The 14,452-nt window shown below is 47.0% G+C and overlaps 1 long non-coding RNA gene across 1 annotated transcript; it reads left to right on the top strand.

Moving 5' to 3' along the window:
- Positions 1-3,480: 3,480 nt before the first annotated feature.
- On the top strand, positions 3,481-9,554 carry LOC123127796 (uncharacterized). The gene is made up of 2 exons (XR_006462796.1): positions 3,481-4,603; positions 4,714-9,554. It is a non-coding gene; the product is annotated as an uncharacterized lncRNA (long non-coding RNA).
- The last annotated feature ends 4,898 nt before the right edge of the window (positions 9,555-14,452 follow it).

Raw genomic sequence — 14,452 nt, 5'->3', positions numbered from 1 at the left:
ATCCCCATGCGGATCGGCAGTGACCAGCACCCGCCCGATTCGTCGAACCGGCAGCCAGATCTGTCGAGCCCGGACTAGGATTCGTCGGCCCCGACGTCCCCTACACCGCGTCCTCCGCATCTCCACAGCCGCGCCACCCTCGTCAACTTTCCATGGAAGATGCGAGAAGTGCCACACTAGCACATAAGAGCAGCAGTACGAGACACGCAGATTCATGAGCAAGCAGCGGGAGGAGCTTAGCGAGGTGGAACCATGGAAGCAGCAAAGGAAAGTATTAGTTGGTGGTTGAATTTTCATCGTAACTGGTGGCGTCGCTGACATCACCCTTTCTCGTGTTGGCTGGAGTCGATCTGAAGGTAGTCGCCACTGCTTATAAGAGACCGACTCCGTCGTGGCTCACAGCTCAAGTGGGAATTGGAACGGATGTGAGGTATCCTTGCCTCGTGAGTTAGGACTAATGTTAAGAATGAGAGGCGTAAGGGCATCTCCAGCCGTGCCCCCAGGAAGACCTCCTCACGCGATTTTTTCGCATCGGCGTCAAAAAACGGTCCAGTCACATCCCTAGGAGCCTGATTTTCGCCGGCCTGGGCTGAAAACAGCGCCGGCGGACCCAGGCCGAACCCGGCGCGCTGGGGGGCGCCCGGGGGCGCCGGGGCGAACTGTTTTGGCTCGAAACAGCCACGGGCCCGCCGCGTCAGCGACACGGCGCCTCGTCTTCCCCCAACGGCCTCGGTTCCCGAGGAGAATCAATGGCAAGGCTGCCGCCGGTCAGCCTTGCCATTGATTCCTCACGGGCGGCGCGTCAAGGGACGACGCGCCGACGCCTCCCCTTCCTCGCACGCGTACACACGGGTGCGGCGCGACTATATAGCCGGTGGCCTACACTCGCCTGTGCCCACACTAGTCCCGCCCCTCGCCGCCGCGCAGCCCCTCCCTCTCCCTACCTCTCCCGACCGCCGCCGCCCAGCCCCTCCCTCTATCTCTCTACCTCTCCCGAGCCCGTCGCCATGGCAGAACGCTACCTCGGAGACGAGGCGGCGGACAACGGCTTCGGCCGCCGTTCACTCCGTGAACAGGAGTCCTGGCTCCTGTTCCAGGCGAACATCCCGGCGCCGCCGGACATGCGCGCCGGGCCGACGGGGTGGAGGCTCAGCGCCGGGGGAGTGCCCATTCCCCCGTTGCCCGACGCCGTGGCGAAGCCGAAGTACTTCGCCGAGGAAGTCAAGGTCGTGCGCGCCTCCCTCACCGACGCCCAACTCTCCCTCCCCCAGTACGCCGCCGACAACCACGCGGCTTGGGCGGCGTATTTCGAGCGCCGCCAGCAGCAGCGCTTGGCATCCACCAACGGCGCGCCGGTGGTCGGCGGCCGGCAGAACAGCGAGGGGCGCCACCTGTGGTGGGGCGTCCCCGGTCGCACACTCGAGGGCGTGCCGACGAACCTCGAGGGCGGCAACGACCCGCCGTTGGCATACCCGGCGAGGGCGGCCGCCCCGGCGCAGCACCGACGCGCCGGGCCATGGGCGCCAAGGAGGTTCGGGTCCTCCTCCTCTTCTTCCTCCTCCCAATCTTTATCCCACTCCTCCGACACTCCGGCCCTGCTCGGCGTCAAGGCCGAGCCCGCGGCGGAGACGCCGCTTGGCCGGCGCACTCGCAGCACCGGCGTCGTCATCAACGAGGGCGGCCGGCGCGCCTACTCGTCGGCTCCTCCTCCGCGCTTCGTCAAGTCAAAGATGAAGCCGGGGCTCGTGCCGGTGAAGAAGGAGCCGGCCGCGCCGGTGACGACGGAGCTCGACGACGACGACGCGGCCCTGGAATGGGCGCGCAGGGACTCCATAGCGATGGAGAAGGAGCGCCTGGAGAAGGCGAAGGAGCGCCAGCGCGCCGCCCTGCTTCGCTTCGCGGAGCGTCGACGCGACCGCGACGAAGGCGGAGTCGTCGTCATCTGCAACAGCGACGACGACGACGACGATGCGCCGCCACCAGTCCGCCATGGCGACGCCGGGCAGGGGTCCAGCAGGGGCGCCCGCGTCAAGGAGGAGAAGGCCGACGACGACGATGGCGGCGACGGTGGCGACTTCAGCCACTTTTTCCTTTAGATTGGTTTATGTATATGTGCTATATAATGAAAATCCGTGAACTTCGCCGAAATGTGCCGAAACTTATCGTGTTTGGCCGAAATTTATCGTGTTTGACCGAATTTTATCGTGTTTAAGCCGAACTTCGTCGAACTTCTTTTATTTTAAAACGTGTCTGGGGGCGGCCCTGGGGCCGACAACTGAGGACCAACTCACCCCAGGTCCAATTTTTACGTCGGCTCACTCCCAGGCGGCGATTTTAGGCGCCCCTGAGGGGCCAACGGCTGGAGATGCCCTAAGGGCTATGGATCGTAGAGGGCGGCTTTGGGCTGCTGGGTTTTTTTTCTCTGTTTTAGATTTTTGCATGACGCTAGAACTTTTAGACAAAATAGCGCACTATTACTCAACTAGGGCCGCAAGCAGCCATATTTGCTAGAACTTAGCGCCGGCTCTCCTAATACACTATAGCAACACTATAACATTCAAATAGCACTACCCACAAAAAAAAACATTCAAATAGCACTCTATTTCTTTCATTGATACGCACATAAAGTCCATGCCTCTTTTCATTTGCCCTATTTTTGAAAGAACTTTCTTTACTTGTATATATGTGCACAAATCAGTGGGGTGTGTTTTGGTGACCGGGCTCCACTTTATTTCAAAATTTTCTAGTTTGAAAAATAGTGAAAAAATGTGCAAGTACGCAAGGACGAAATGTATGTGTCCGTGAAAATTCAGGATAAAATACCTTGAAATGTGACCCATAAAAAAAACAAATTCATGAACTTTGAGAATGAATAGTGCCATGCGTAGAAAAGCCCTAGATTTGGTTTTTTTTTTGCACAGCCCTCATTTCAATGTATTCCGTTTTGAAATTTTACACACATATACATTATGCCTCCATGTACATCTATATTTTATCAGATTATTTTGAAAAAAAAATTGATGATTTTTTAATTTTGCAAACGTAAGCTCCATGGAGCTGCTCGTCCTCCAAAAGAAATTTTCGCACACAGATGGAGTATATGTACACATTCCGTTTCTCTCTCTCTCTCTGGTGGCTCGACAGTTGTCGGAGCAGCCATGTCACGTCGAACATGTGCGTGAAGCGATGGGAAGAAGGCGCGCTGCTCAAATTGCCACTTGTTGGCGCTCCAGCGACGCTCGGGACGGGCGGGCGGGCATCTCTGTGCTTCGGTTGTGGTCATCGATCGGCCGGTGAGTCAAAGCTGGTGGTAGAAGGAAAAAAGAAAAGGGTGGCAAGATTTGGAAAAATCTTATCGCGGGGTGGCCTCGCCTCTCGTGTCGTGTCGAGGGGCCACCGGCCCCGGCGCGGCTTTAATGCCCCAGCTTATCGCTTCGAGGAGATGAACCCCACACGCCTCCCCTCGCCTTCACTCACGGCGCCGCGCATGCCCGATTTTAGAAAGAGCCGAACACGATCGAGGAGGGGAGGCACGCCTGCCATCGATCCATCCATCCCAGCCTGGCCGCCGGGCGAGCGACGCCGCTGGCTAGCTCGATTCGATCTGGCGCGGCGCGGCGACAGCTAGCAGCTAGCTCGTTACCTAGCGCGGCCGCGTCCGCAGCGCCGGGCGCCATCGACCCGTCGCTCGATCGTGCCCTTGTTATGCGCTAGATCGATGCAACCAACCACCTCAGCCTGACAACCACCCCTCTCGCGCGCGGCGGGATCGGAGTAGGAAAATCCTAGCCAGCCAGCCAGCCAGCCAGCCAGCCGCGGAATGTTCCGGCGCTGCACGTTCTCCGCTCGTCGCTGCCATACCGCGGGCCCAACACGTGCGTGCCCGGCTACCTCCCCCAACCCCTCGGCCTATATATCCGGCTTCCCAACACCCGTCTCTCCCCACCTCTCCCATCTCCCCCATCGATCTCGCAAAAGAACGCCAGCGTCCGTGCCGCGTGCGGTGGCCGCGGCGGCGGTGTGCGTTGAAGGGGCGCGGCGCGGCTGCTTAGCTCGGCAAGGACCGGTACGGGCGCTGGGCGGTGACAGAAGAGAGTGAGCACACGGCCGGTCGTTACGGCACCGCCCGGGTGTGCCGTCGCGGCCGCGTGCTCACTGCTCTTCCTGTCATCCACTCTCCCGCTTCCCTTCCGGCCTTCGCCGTGGCTGGCTGCACGCGCTAGCACACCGCCGCCGCGTCCACAGCAGAGGCCGGCTGGCCGGCCGGCCGGCCGTCGTTTTTGCGTCATCGTATGCCGTACAGACTAACCCGCAATTTTGTGTTCATGCCGCTCTCTGCAAGTTTCCATTTCTGGGAGGCTAGAGCGTACGGCGCCGCGCGCGTGGGTACGCTTTCGCGCACGGATTCCCTCCCTTTTCTCTCGGTACGATACGAAGATGCTCCCTTTTGCTTTGATAAATTCTCTCATCTTTTCCAAGGGATTTTACCGTTAACCGCTGCTCCTCGCTCCGGCCTTGGGAAGGGAAAAAGGCATTTACTGCGGCGCCGCTGATTGATTCAGCTATAGCTGGTTCCAAGAATCTGGATCTTGGAGCAACCAAGGTAAAAATATACTCATGGATCTCCGTAAATTTTTGTCAGATCTACTACAGTATCGCATGTTTTGATTACGATTGCTTTCGGCTTATATTAGTCTGGAATGTTCATGGCAGATCAACCTACTGAGTAGGCCGGAGATGGACGATCTAGAGGCAAATGTGCGCATGGATCGATAGCTCAGATCTGCTTACCACTTGACTCTTTTCTTGCCAGGTAATTGCAGATTTCTTGCGCAGCGCTGCGCTGCATGCTGTCCCTATGTTCTTCAATTTCTTACACGTTGCGTCACTGTCGAAAGTAATTGCGTGGTGTAACATATATTTGTCTCCGATAGCCAGCTGCTTGCTGCTGGAGTAAAGGGTAGGGACTGCTACCTAGGTCATTGTCGGGCACGTCACTGTTCCATTGGTGACGTCTCGTACTTATCTCCAGGAAGAAAAGCGGCCGCGCCTAGTTATCTCTAGGATTGATTCTTCCTCTGAACACATGTGTGGAGTTAGATCCAGCGATCAGTTGATTTAGGCTCAGTTTACGGTTTGTTGCGCTATACTTCGTCGTGTTTAGTTCATAATTTGTTTAGGAAATTAGCCATGAAGTAGTCAAATGCGGATAAACAAACATAATATAAGATTGCAAGAATTCGCAGCAATAGTAAACGGAGCCTTGGGATAGATCTAGATGTGCAACTCCTGTTGTTTCGTGTCTCTCTCTTGCTCAAGGATTTAGTTTTGCTTGCTGCCTCATTATAGACACGTACGATTAATTCAAAAAGGTGACCACACAAAAAATAGAGATCAATGGTAACGACATTAGATTACTCTTGAAAGGTGCTGCTCTCTCTTACAATATAGATCGAAGTGAACCATAAAATGTTCGTCTTTTTTCAACATAAAATGCATTACTCTCTATAAAGCGTGTTGTAAAAATAATAATAATTGTGCATCAATTTTTTTTTTTGAGAAATGAGAAAAACAGTACAGATATAGACACCCACAACATGTACGCATCCTCTACCCTTATGCATGAATGCCCAGTCCTGATGAGCATCTCCAAGAGACTGAACTGAGATAATTTAAGATTAACAATTTAATCACAAGCACCTCGCAGTCGACGGGTTGGTCATACCAATAAGAAACAATATAGTTTGCCACCTCAAAAAAGAAACTACCTTTTTTCAAACAATCAGAAACTACCTTTTTCAGTTTGTTGAATGCAAGTTTTCTGTTAAAATGCATCATTTAACTCCTCTATTTCTTAGTTTCTCGTTAATTTATTAAGAACCATTCTGTGCTAGCATACTTGTGTATATGTTCCCAATATGCTATAGTTCTCACCTAATATGGAAGTTTGATTGCCGTTTCTATTCACTTTGTTTTATATCTGTAGAATAATCCCTCCAAGTCGACATGTAATTAAGTCCTTGTGCACAAGATTTTTTTTTTGAAAGCCTTGCGCCCAAGAGTTAGCTATGTCGGTAACATCCCAATATGACACCTTTGAATTATTCGCACAACTTTTTTTATCCTCACAAATACAACAAATATTCTTACGCATTGTCTTACGTCACATTATTCATAAACTATGGAGCCACCTCATGGTGGACGGTTGAGTTGTGCCCACTGCTCACATTTACACACACGCCCACTCGCAGGTTTAACCCTGGTCTGCGTTATTCTAGTGTGACTAGGAGACAAGGTAAGGGGTGTGTGTTTATTGTGCCGGCCAGCCCGGCCTGTGTAGTGGCGTTCTGTTTATACGTCTTTTTTTCTCTAAAGAATATCTGATATACTAGCACTCATGCACACAGGACAACATGCAAATTAAGAGCTTCTTTGATTTGTAAGATTCTAAAAGCATGGGAATAGAAAAAACATATGATTGAATTGAAATGGTCATCTCAATTCTACAATATTTTAGGCTTTTTGATTGCATTATATGAACAGACAAATGATTCGTTCAAAAAGGTTTGAGCGGATGCTAGAAATCCTTTGGGAAGTAAACATAAATCCATCCAAAAAGTTCTATAGAATTCAATCTTATGAATCAAACAACCAACATAGAAAAATATTCCAAAAGAACTCTAGTCCTTCAAAATTTCTATGAAAATTCTTTGAATCAACCGAGCCTAATTGGTAATCCCTGTATAGGGACCACCAGTACGTATAGTAGAGCTTGGGTAGTGGAGGAGTTATGGACCTCTTAGAGTGAATAATCTCATAGGTTAGTATCATATATACGACATTAATGTATGTTATAGTAGTTTATGATACTTACTCTTAATTATATATTACCTTCGTCCAGAAAAAGCTTGTCTTACATTTATTAAGATATGGAAGTATCAAATAATAAAATGTCGAAAACACTAACGCCCACACGTGTGGGCGTCTGACAACTCGCCCACATGCATGGATCCTCATCCAACTAATTCTACATGAATCTTGGTGCGTTCTAGCAGTTTTTGTGTGCCATGTAGGGCGAAGCTAGTGTGTGGGCATTCATCCGATCGCTCACACGTCCTTTTTCACCACACGGGGGGTTGGTGTGTGGGCGTTTAGCAATTCGCTCACACACCAGTTTTCACGCACGCAGAGGGGCTGGTGTGTGGACGTTTAGCAATTCGTCCACACGCCTGTCTCCTCGCCTACACCCAAAGCTGGCAGTTGCCATGTGTTTCTGTAGGGTACATGGCAACTGCCCTACCTTTGCTTGTAAGCAGATGGCAATTCTCTTACCTAAGTTGCCATGTGTTTTTGCATGGTACATGGCAACTGCTCTAGCGTGCACGTAAGCAGATGGCAACTTTTTCTCTTTACAAGGCAACTGCCCTAGCGTGCTTGTGAGCACATGGCAACTCTCTCTTTTACCCGAACATGTTTTTTGCCATGCCTTTTTGTAGTGCTACATGGCAACTGCCTAGTGTTAGTGGGTGGACACTTCTAAAGTTTTGAAATCATGGCAACTGCAGTAGATCAGACCATATATAACAACTGTAGTTGTCCGACATGGCAACCGAAGTTCAGCGACATGGCAACTGCAGTTAAACGAACATTGACGAGGGTCTGGACCATGGCAACTGCGGGGTGCGCGGTGACTGTCACGCGGGGCGTGCAGGACCACGAGGTATGAGGCCTGACGTATGGGGCGTGTGGGCGTTATCTATTTCGTCCACACGCACGCGTGTGAGAGGGACTGAGAGGGAAAAAAGGTGTGTGTGCATTACTTGTTTTGCCCACACGTAGGTGTGTGCGTTGTTTCTCTTATACACCACACAAAATATGTAGGCAGACACTCTAACGCTCACATGTGTGGCATTTATCAGCGTCCTAAAATGTTTTTAGACACATCCGTATCTAGACAAATCTAAAAAAAAACTATTTTGGGACAGAGGGAGTAGTATTATATTGGTTGTATTTTAGGGCATGCATGGCTAATAATAAACCGGCCACTGGCTTTATCTCATTGCATTGCATATCATTTGTAGTCAATCTAATTTCACTGATATCTATATCTATAACACTATATAGTGTATGAATAACTTTGAATGTCAGCTGGATGAAACTAGTTCAACTGTAGAGATGTGTCAAATTAGAGCGTTGTTGGTCATTCGATAACCTCTTCACTCTACCTGACTGCCACATGTACTATCTACAAGATTCCGTGGTTGATGAACAAACTTATAGAAAAAACAAGCACTTCTTTGTTTTGGAATGTTCTATATTTTAATTCTTCAATTTTTCCTTCTAAACAAATTACAATGTACAAACTTCAAATCATAAACACTTCTCTTTGTTCTAGACCCTTCTATGCATTTTCTTTTTAAAAAATTGCCATTAAATTTTAGTTTATGATTTTTTTATGTCATGCCTATAACAGCGGTATATATATATATTTCCTACAAGCAGTGGTAGTTACTACCACTTGCGTTTTGTATGTTGTATGTAGTATCTGACGAAACCGAGAGTATGTACGTGTAGTATGTAGTATATAACAATGATTAGGTAGTATATATACTAATTTTTAGGTAGTATATATCTTGTTTTAAGTATACTCTTTTTTACGTACAAATATGTACGTATTTCGCAAATATAACAAAAATTATGGGCTCATATGCAATTTTTTCATATAACTTACTTTGAAATATCTTAGATAAGTACATGAACATATTTAAAATAATAAAATAATATATATATAGTATCACATGGTAGTATATGAGACATGTGAGGTAACTACTCCAGGTGGTAGGATGGATTTTCTATATATATATATATATATATATATATATGAAATACTGGCTAAGCCAGGGGCAACCCCGTGCATTCACAGTGCTATGATTCAAAGCTTATATGATTGCCACGTGCCCCTGGTTTGCATCTGCTTTAGGCAAGTTTTAGAGGGTCGCCTGCTGGTTTTTGATGGGTTAGTTCACCGCCTATATTTCACTCTGCAGTAGAAATATAGAGTCCGCTACCACCGCCATTGATTCCACCGCTAGCGAGGCCCTTTTTTTCCTTTTTGCTCACTGTAAAAAATAACGCCACGCTATAGCACGTCTTATTAAATAAATTAGTGTACAATTTCTCACTAATAGCACAGTTCATTCTTGATTTTTAATGATTTTTTGGATTGCGCCGGTCTGTTCGGTCCACCAATCACTGTAATTTTAGGCTATGTACGGAGAACCAACCTTCTTAGGCTGACACATGTATTATTTTTTACCTGGTTCATTTCCGGCTTTTATTGATTTTTTTGTACTGCATTGATCTGCTCAGTTCACCGATCAGTTGAAAGGATCGATATAATTGACTAGAGGAGGGTAAATAGGCAACTATCAATTTTTAGCTATTTTAAATAAATTAGGCTTGAAAATAAAAATAGGTTATACATGTAAAAAGTGTACACATCAAAGACAAGAGATAACTCTAGACTTGTGCAAAATTTTGCCTGAACAAATAATCACGGATGAACAAGAATTGAATGCGTTTAATGCAAACACACTTAAAGAATTTATTCTTACAATAATTACATGTTAACATTATTTTTTGTACATTTTTTTGAATAAATACAAATAAAAAATTTACACACCAAAGACAAGAGACCCTTTTAGATTTGTGCAAATTTCACGCTGAGATGACATCGAGAAGGTCGGTACAAAAGAGTCAAAACTAAAATTAGCTTCATCTTTTTAAGAAAATTCTCTGTCGGTGGTTACGTTTAGAACGACACATGTTTATTCATTCAGATGGACACCACTTTCAATAGTATATCAGCTAACTCACTTTTATTAAAATGAATGTTAAGCCCAGATAGTTGTTTTAAAAGGAATAAAACTAATTTTATATTTCTCGCCTTTTCTAGATCATATTCCATGAAAATAATGGTGTCATCTGCGTATTGTAGAATGGACATCCCACCATCCATTAGATGCGGAATTAGACCACCTACACCTGGCCGTCCTCCTTAGCTCTATTAATGAGAACAGACAACATATGAGCAACAACATTAAAACAGGATAGGAGACATCAGATCCCCTTGTCTTATTCTTTCTTTGCATCTGGAAATAATGACCTATGTCGTCATTAACCTTGATTCCTACGTTGCCTTTTTGTACAAAGGATTCGACATGCTTCGGCCGCACCAAAACTTTTCATACGCAAGGCTTGCTGTAAAAATCATCACTTGACTTTATAATATGCCTTCTTGAAATCCACTTTGAAACCACAACATCAAGTTTCTTCGAATGGATTTCATGCAAGGTTTCATGTAGACCGACCACTCCCTCGAGGATGTGTTGCCCATGCATGAAATCCATTTTAAGTCGGATGAACCACAAAATGAACAATCTGTATTAGGTGATTCGTTCCAACTTTTGTAAATACTTAAAGCTACATTAGGCAGACATCGGTCTGAACTGCTGAATGCAAACTGCCTCTTCCTTCTTTGGTAACAATGTGATTGTCCCAAAGTTCAATCTTGATAATTGTAAATGGCCATTAAACAGATCATGGAACATTGCATGAAGTCACCTTTAATATTATCCCAACACCTCTTATAGAATTTTATTGGTAAACCATCTGTACCAGGTGCTTTGTTATTCTTCATTTGCGAAATTGCCTCAAACACTTCCTTCTCTATAAATGGAGCAGTGAGTACCTCATTCTCATCATCTCCCAGTTGTGCTATGTCCTCAACCATGTCCTTGTTGAGTGAGACATACTTCTCTACTAGGCCCCAAACAGCTTTCTACAAAAGCTGGAAATATGCATCTCTAGGTTCTCATGGCCTACAATTGTACCTTCATCGTGTTAAGTTGGATGAATTTTTTTCCTATGTTTGCCATTGGAATCATATGGAAAATTGTGTATTATTATCCCCTTAAACTACTTGACCCACTTTAGCTCTAAGGGCTCATTTGATTTCTTCTTCTCTAAGAAGTTTCGCCAAACTGACCTCAACCACTCGTTTAGTTACCCGTTCATTTATGTCAAGCGAATTACACTAGTAGAAAAAAGGTCTTCTGTCCCGGTTGGTAAGGGCCTTTTGTCCCGGTTTTTGAATCGGGACTAAAGGGTCGTTACTAATGCCCTGGCCCTTTAGTACCGGTTCAAACAGGAACTGGGACAGATGGGCCTCCACGTGGCCGGTGCGCCAAGCCCAGGCAGGAGGGCCTTTGGTCCCGGTTGGTGGCACCAACCGGGACCAATAGACATCCATGCATCGGCATTTCAGGGGCTGAGATTTTTGTTTTTTTTCTTTTGGTCCCAGTTGGTGGCACCAACCGGGACCAATAGGCATCCACGCGTCAGCATTTCAGGGGCTGAGGTTTTTGGTTTCTTTTGAAGGGGGGGGGGGGTTGGGGGTTTTGGGAGGTTAATTTAGGTGTTTCATATATTGTGTTAGCTAGCTAACTAATAGAGAGAAATATCCTCTCTTATGTCCGTGCTTGGTCGACGCTACGTACTATATATGTATAGAGAGGACTAGACACGCTAGCTAGCTAGTAAGCAGATGAAGAAAACAGAAGATCGTCATGAACATATATGCATACAGATAGAAGTGATATCAACCACCTCTCCTTCTCGAAGAGATTGGTCGAACAACAAGTTCTTGTATATCTATCCGACACTACCGGCTACATATATACAATAATTATCTCTTACAATATAATCTCCTAATTATATACGAACACATGATCCACATAGTATTCTTTATCTTTAGCGATCACGTGGTCAAGGAAGAATATCGTCAATTCCTCTTGAATTGCTCGCATACGATGTGGTGATGTGGTGCTAGGAGTTTATCCCGCATCCGAAAGATCAAATTTGAAGAAGGGGTCAAAACACACACACACACATACATATATATATGAATAAATGAAACTCAACACAAATGATGGTAATAAAATAAAATTGTGAATATTATTGCTTACGCACTTCGTATTGTTCGTCAGAGTACCCTCGTTCACAGGTTGTGTGGCGAATGGACTCGCAAACGTAGTATCCACAGAAATCATTTCATTTTTCCTGCCACAACCACTTTACAAGAAATAGAGGTCAATCAAACTGATAAGCAAGCATGCTAAATGGTATTGATGAAATTAGCGCTTGAATCACTAGGAGATGCGTGGAATATGTTACTATATAGTACTTACTTTCGGGTGTCTAAATTGCAGCTTCTTTGGCAGTCCCGGAGCTTTTTTGGTGAATTTTCTCCAAACCCTGCCAGACAAAGAAAACAATTACTTGATATATCAGGAAATGAACAAAGTTACTGATATGGTGGATAATGATCAATTTAACTTACTTCTCGAGCATTTGTGTCATGTCCGCATAGTCCTGGGGATCTTTTCGTCTCGAGTCTAAGACGGTTACTAGTCCTGCTCAAGCTTAATCTCTAGGAGAATATAGTGGAAGCTGCGCACGCATGCATAACTCATCAATTACATTACTATAACCTGAACTAATAAGGGAAACCGAATATGCACAAGACAGTAACACTCACTTGAAGTTGTAAGGAAAGAATATTGTACCTTTGTTTTCATTTATTACCAACGAATGTAGCAAGTTGGCCTCGGCATCGTCGGCACGATATTTAACCTCAATTGTATCTATGAGATTTGTGTTAATGAACCCAATATCATCGATTTGTCTTTTCTTCAATTCGGCGATCTTCAATCTACATAATATAATAAGGATAATTATAAATACATGCAATGAAAGAGTTGACCTATATAGAGAGACTTAATGACAGAAGTAGTACTACTTACAAACAGTAGCAAGTGACCGTTGCTTTATCGAGGGCCTTTTGATTGAAAAACTGGAAGAACTCCTCAAATGGAACATTCAACAGTTCAATTCCAATGAGATCATGCTCATCTCTAACTCTCAGCGGCAAAGTATTCCTCCCCCCGACTCTCTGCAGGTTTTCATGTACCAATCATGGAATCTTCGCATCATCGTTGTTAGAGATCTTTCATCTTTGACGAGAGGCTTCCCGTACTCGTATCTTTGTATCTGCACCTCCATGAAATCATAATGTACATCGTCGGGCAGGTAATCTCCAAGATTGCTATAACCGGGCACCATCCTCGGATCATTAGCAACGATGTCGCTAGGCACCTTGAGTGGGGGGCATGATTGCTTCACTTGTTCGCCGAGATGGGCAATTTGTTTCCCAGCTCGTTGTTCTTTCAGCATTTGATCACTGATAGTACTTCCCGACCGCTCTGCTTCGGCAAATTCCTTTTCAATAATGCGATCATAGTTGCCTTTCGGCGGAGACTTGGGTGGTTTTGTCAGGGCAGCCAGAGTGCGCTTCGCGATGCTTCCCGTACTTGTATCTGTGTTCCTCCACCTCCAAGAACTCATAATGTACATTATCAGGCAGGTAATCTCCAAGATTGCTATAACCGGGCACCATCCTCGGATCATTAATAGGCACCTTGAGTGGGGGGCACGCTTGGTTCGCTTGTTCGCTGAGCTGGGGAATTTTTTTCCCAGCTCGTCGTTCTTTTAACCTTTGGTCATTGACAGTACTTCCCGACCGCTCCTCTTCGACAAATGACTTTTCAATAATGCGCTCATAGTTGTCTTTCGGCGGAGACTTTGCTGGTTTTTTCAGGGCAGCCAGAGTGCGCTTCACTTTTGGATCTACCTTCTCCTCCGGAGGTGGATGTTTCTTTGCTTTCACCTCTTCAAAGAAGTTCCTCACTTCGGCTCGCGCGATGTCGATGTTCTCCTCCGGGGTAATTGCGTATGGCAACTTCTCTGGAGTCTTCAGAGAAGGACCGAATCTGTATTGCCTCCCGCCTCTGGTTGTACCGCTAGATGTCGGCAGAGCAGACGGAGCAGCTGCGATTGTCTTCTTTCCTTGCTTACGAGGCGGAGAAGGACTACGATGTGCCGGAGCAGCCGGAGCGGCGGTGGGTCTTTTCCGCCCTTGCTGACGAGGCGGAGAAGGAGGAGGCTGGCTGCCCGGGCGCGCCGGCGCAGGCGGAGAAGGAGGCGGAGTGCCGTCACGCGCCGGAGAAGGAGGCCGAGTGCCCTGATCGTCACTCGCCGGAGGAGGAGGCGGAGTGCCCCCACGTGCCGGAGAAGGAGGCCGAGTGCCCTGATAGTCACTCGCTGGAGGAGGAGGCGGTGGAGGAGGCGGAGTGCCCTGACTCGCCGGAGGAGGAGGAGGAGGCAGAGGCGTCTAGTTCGGAAGGTTGATGAGCTCCTTCTGCCATAGGCATGGAGTCTTCAGAGCAGAACCCAGCCGAGTCTCCCCTTCACCGGTAGGTGGTCAAGCTGGAGGTCCTCAAATCCCTCCGTTATTTCATCCACCATCACCCTAGCATATCCTTCTGGAATCGGC

The sequence above is a fragment of the Triticum aestivum genome, chromosome 6A, assembly GCF_018294505.1.
Source record: "Triticum aestivum cultivar Chinese Spring chromosome 6A, IWGSC CS RefSeq v2.1, whole genome shotgun sequence".
In the NCBI taxonomy this organism is placed as follows: Eukaryota; Viridiplantae; Streptophyta; class Magnoliopsida; order Poales; family Poaceae; genus Triticum; species Triticum aestivum.
This window is presented reverse-complemented; position numbering and strand designations above follow the sequence as displayed.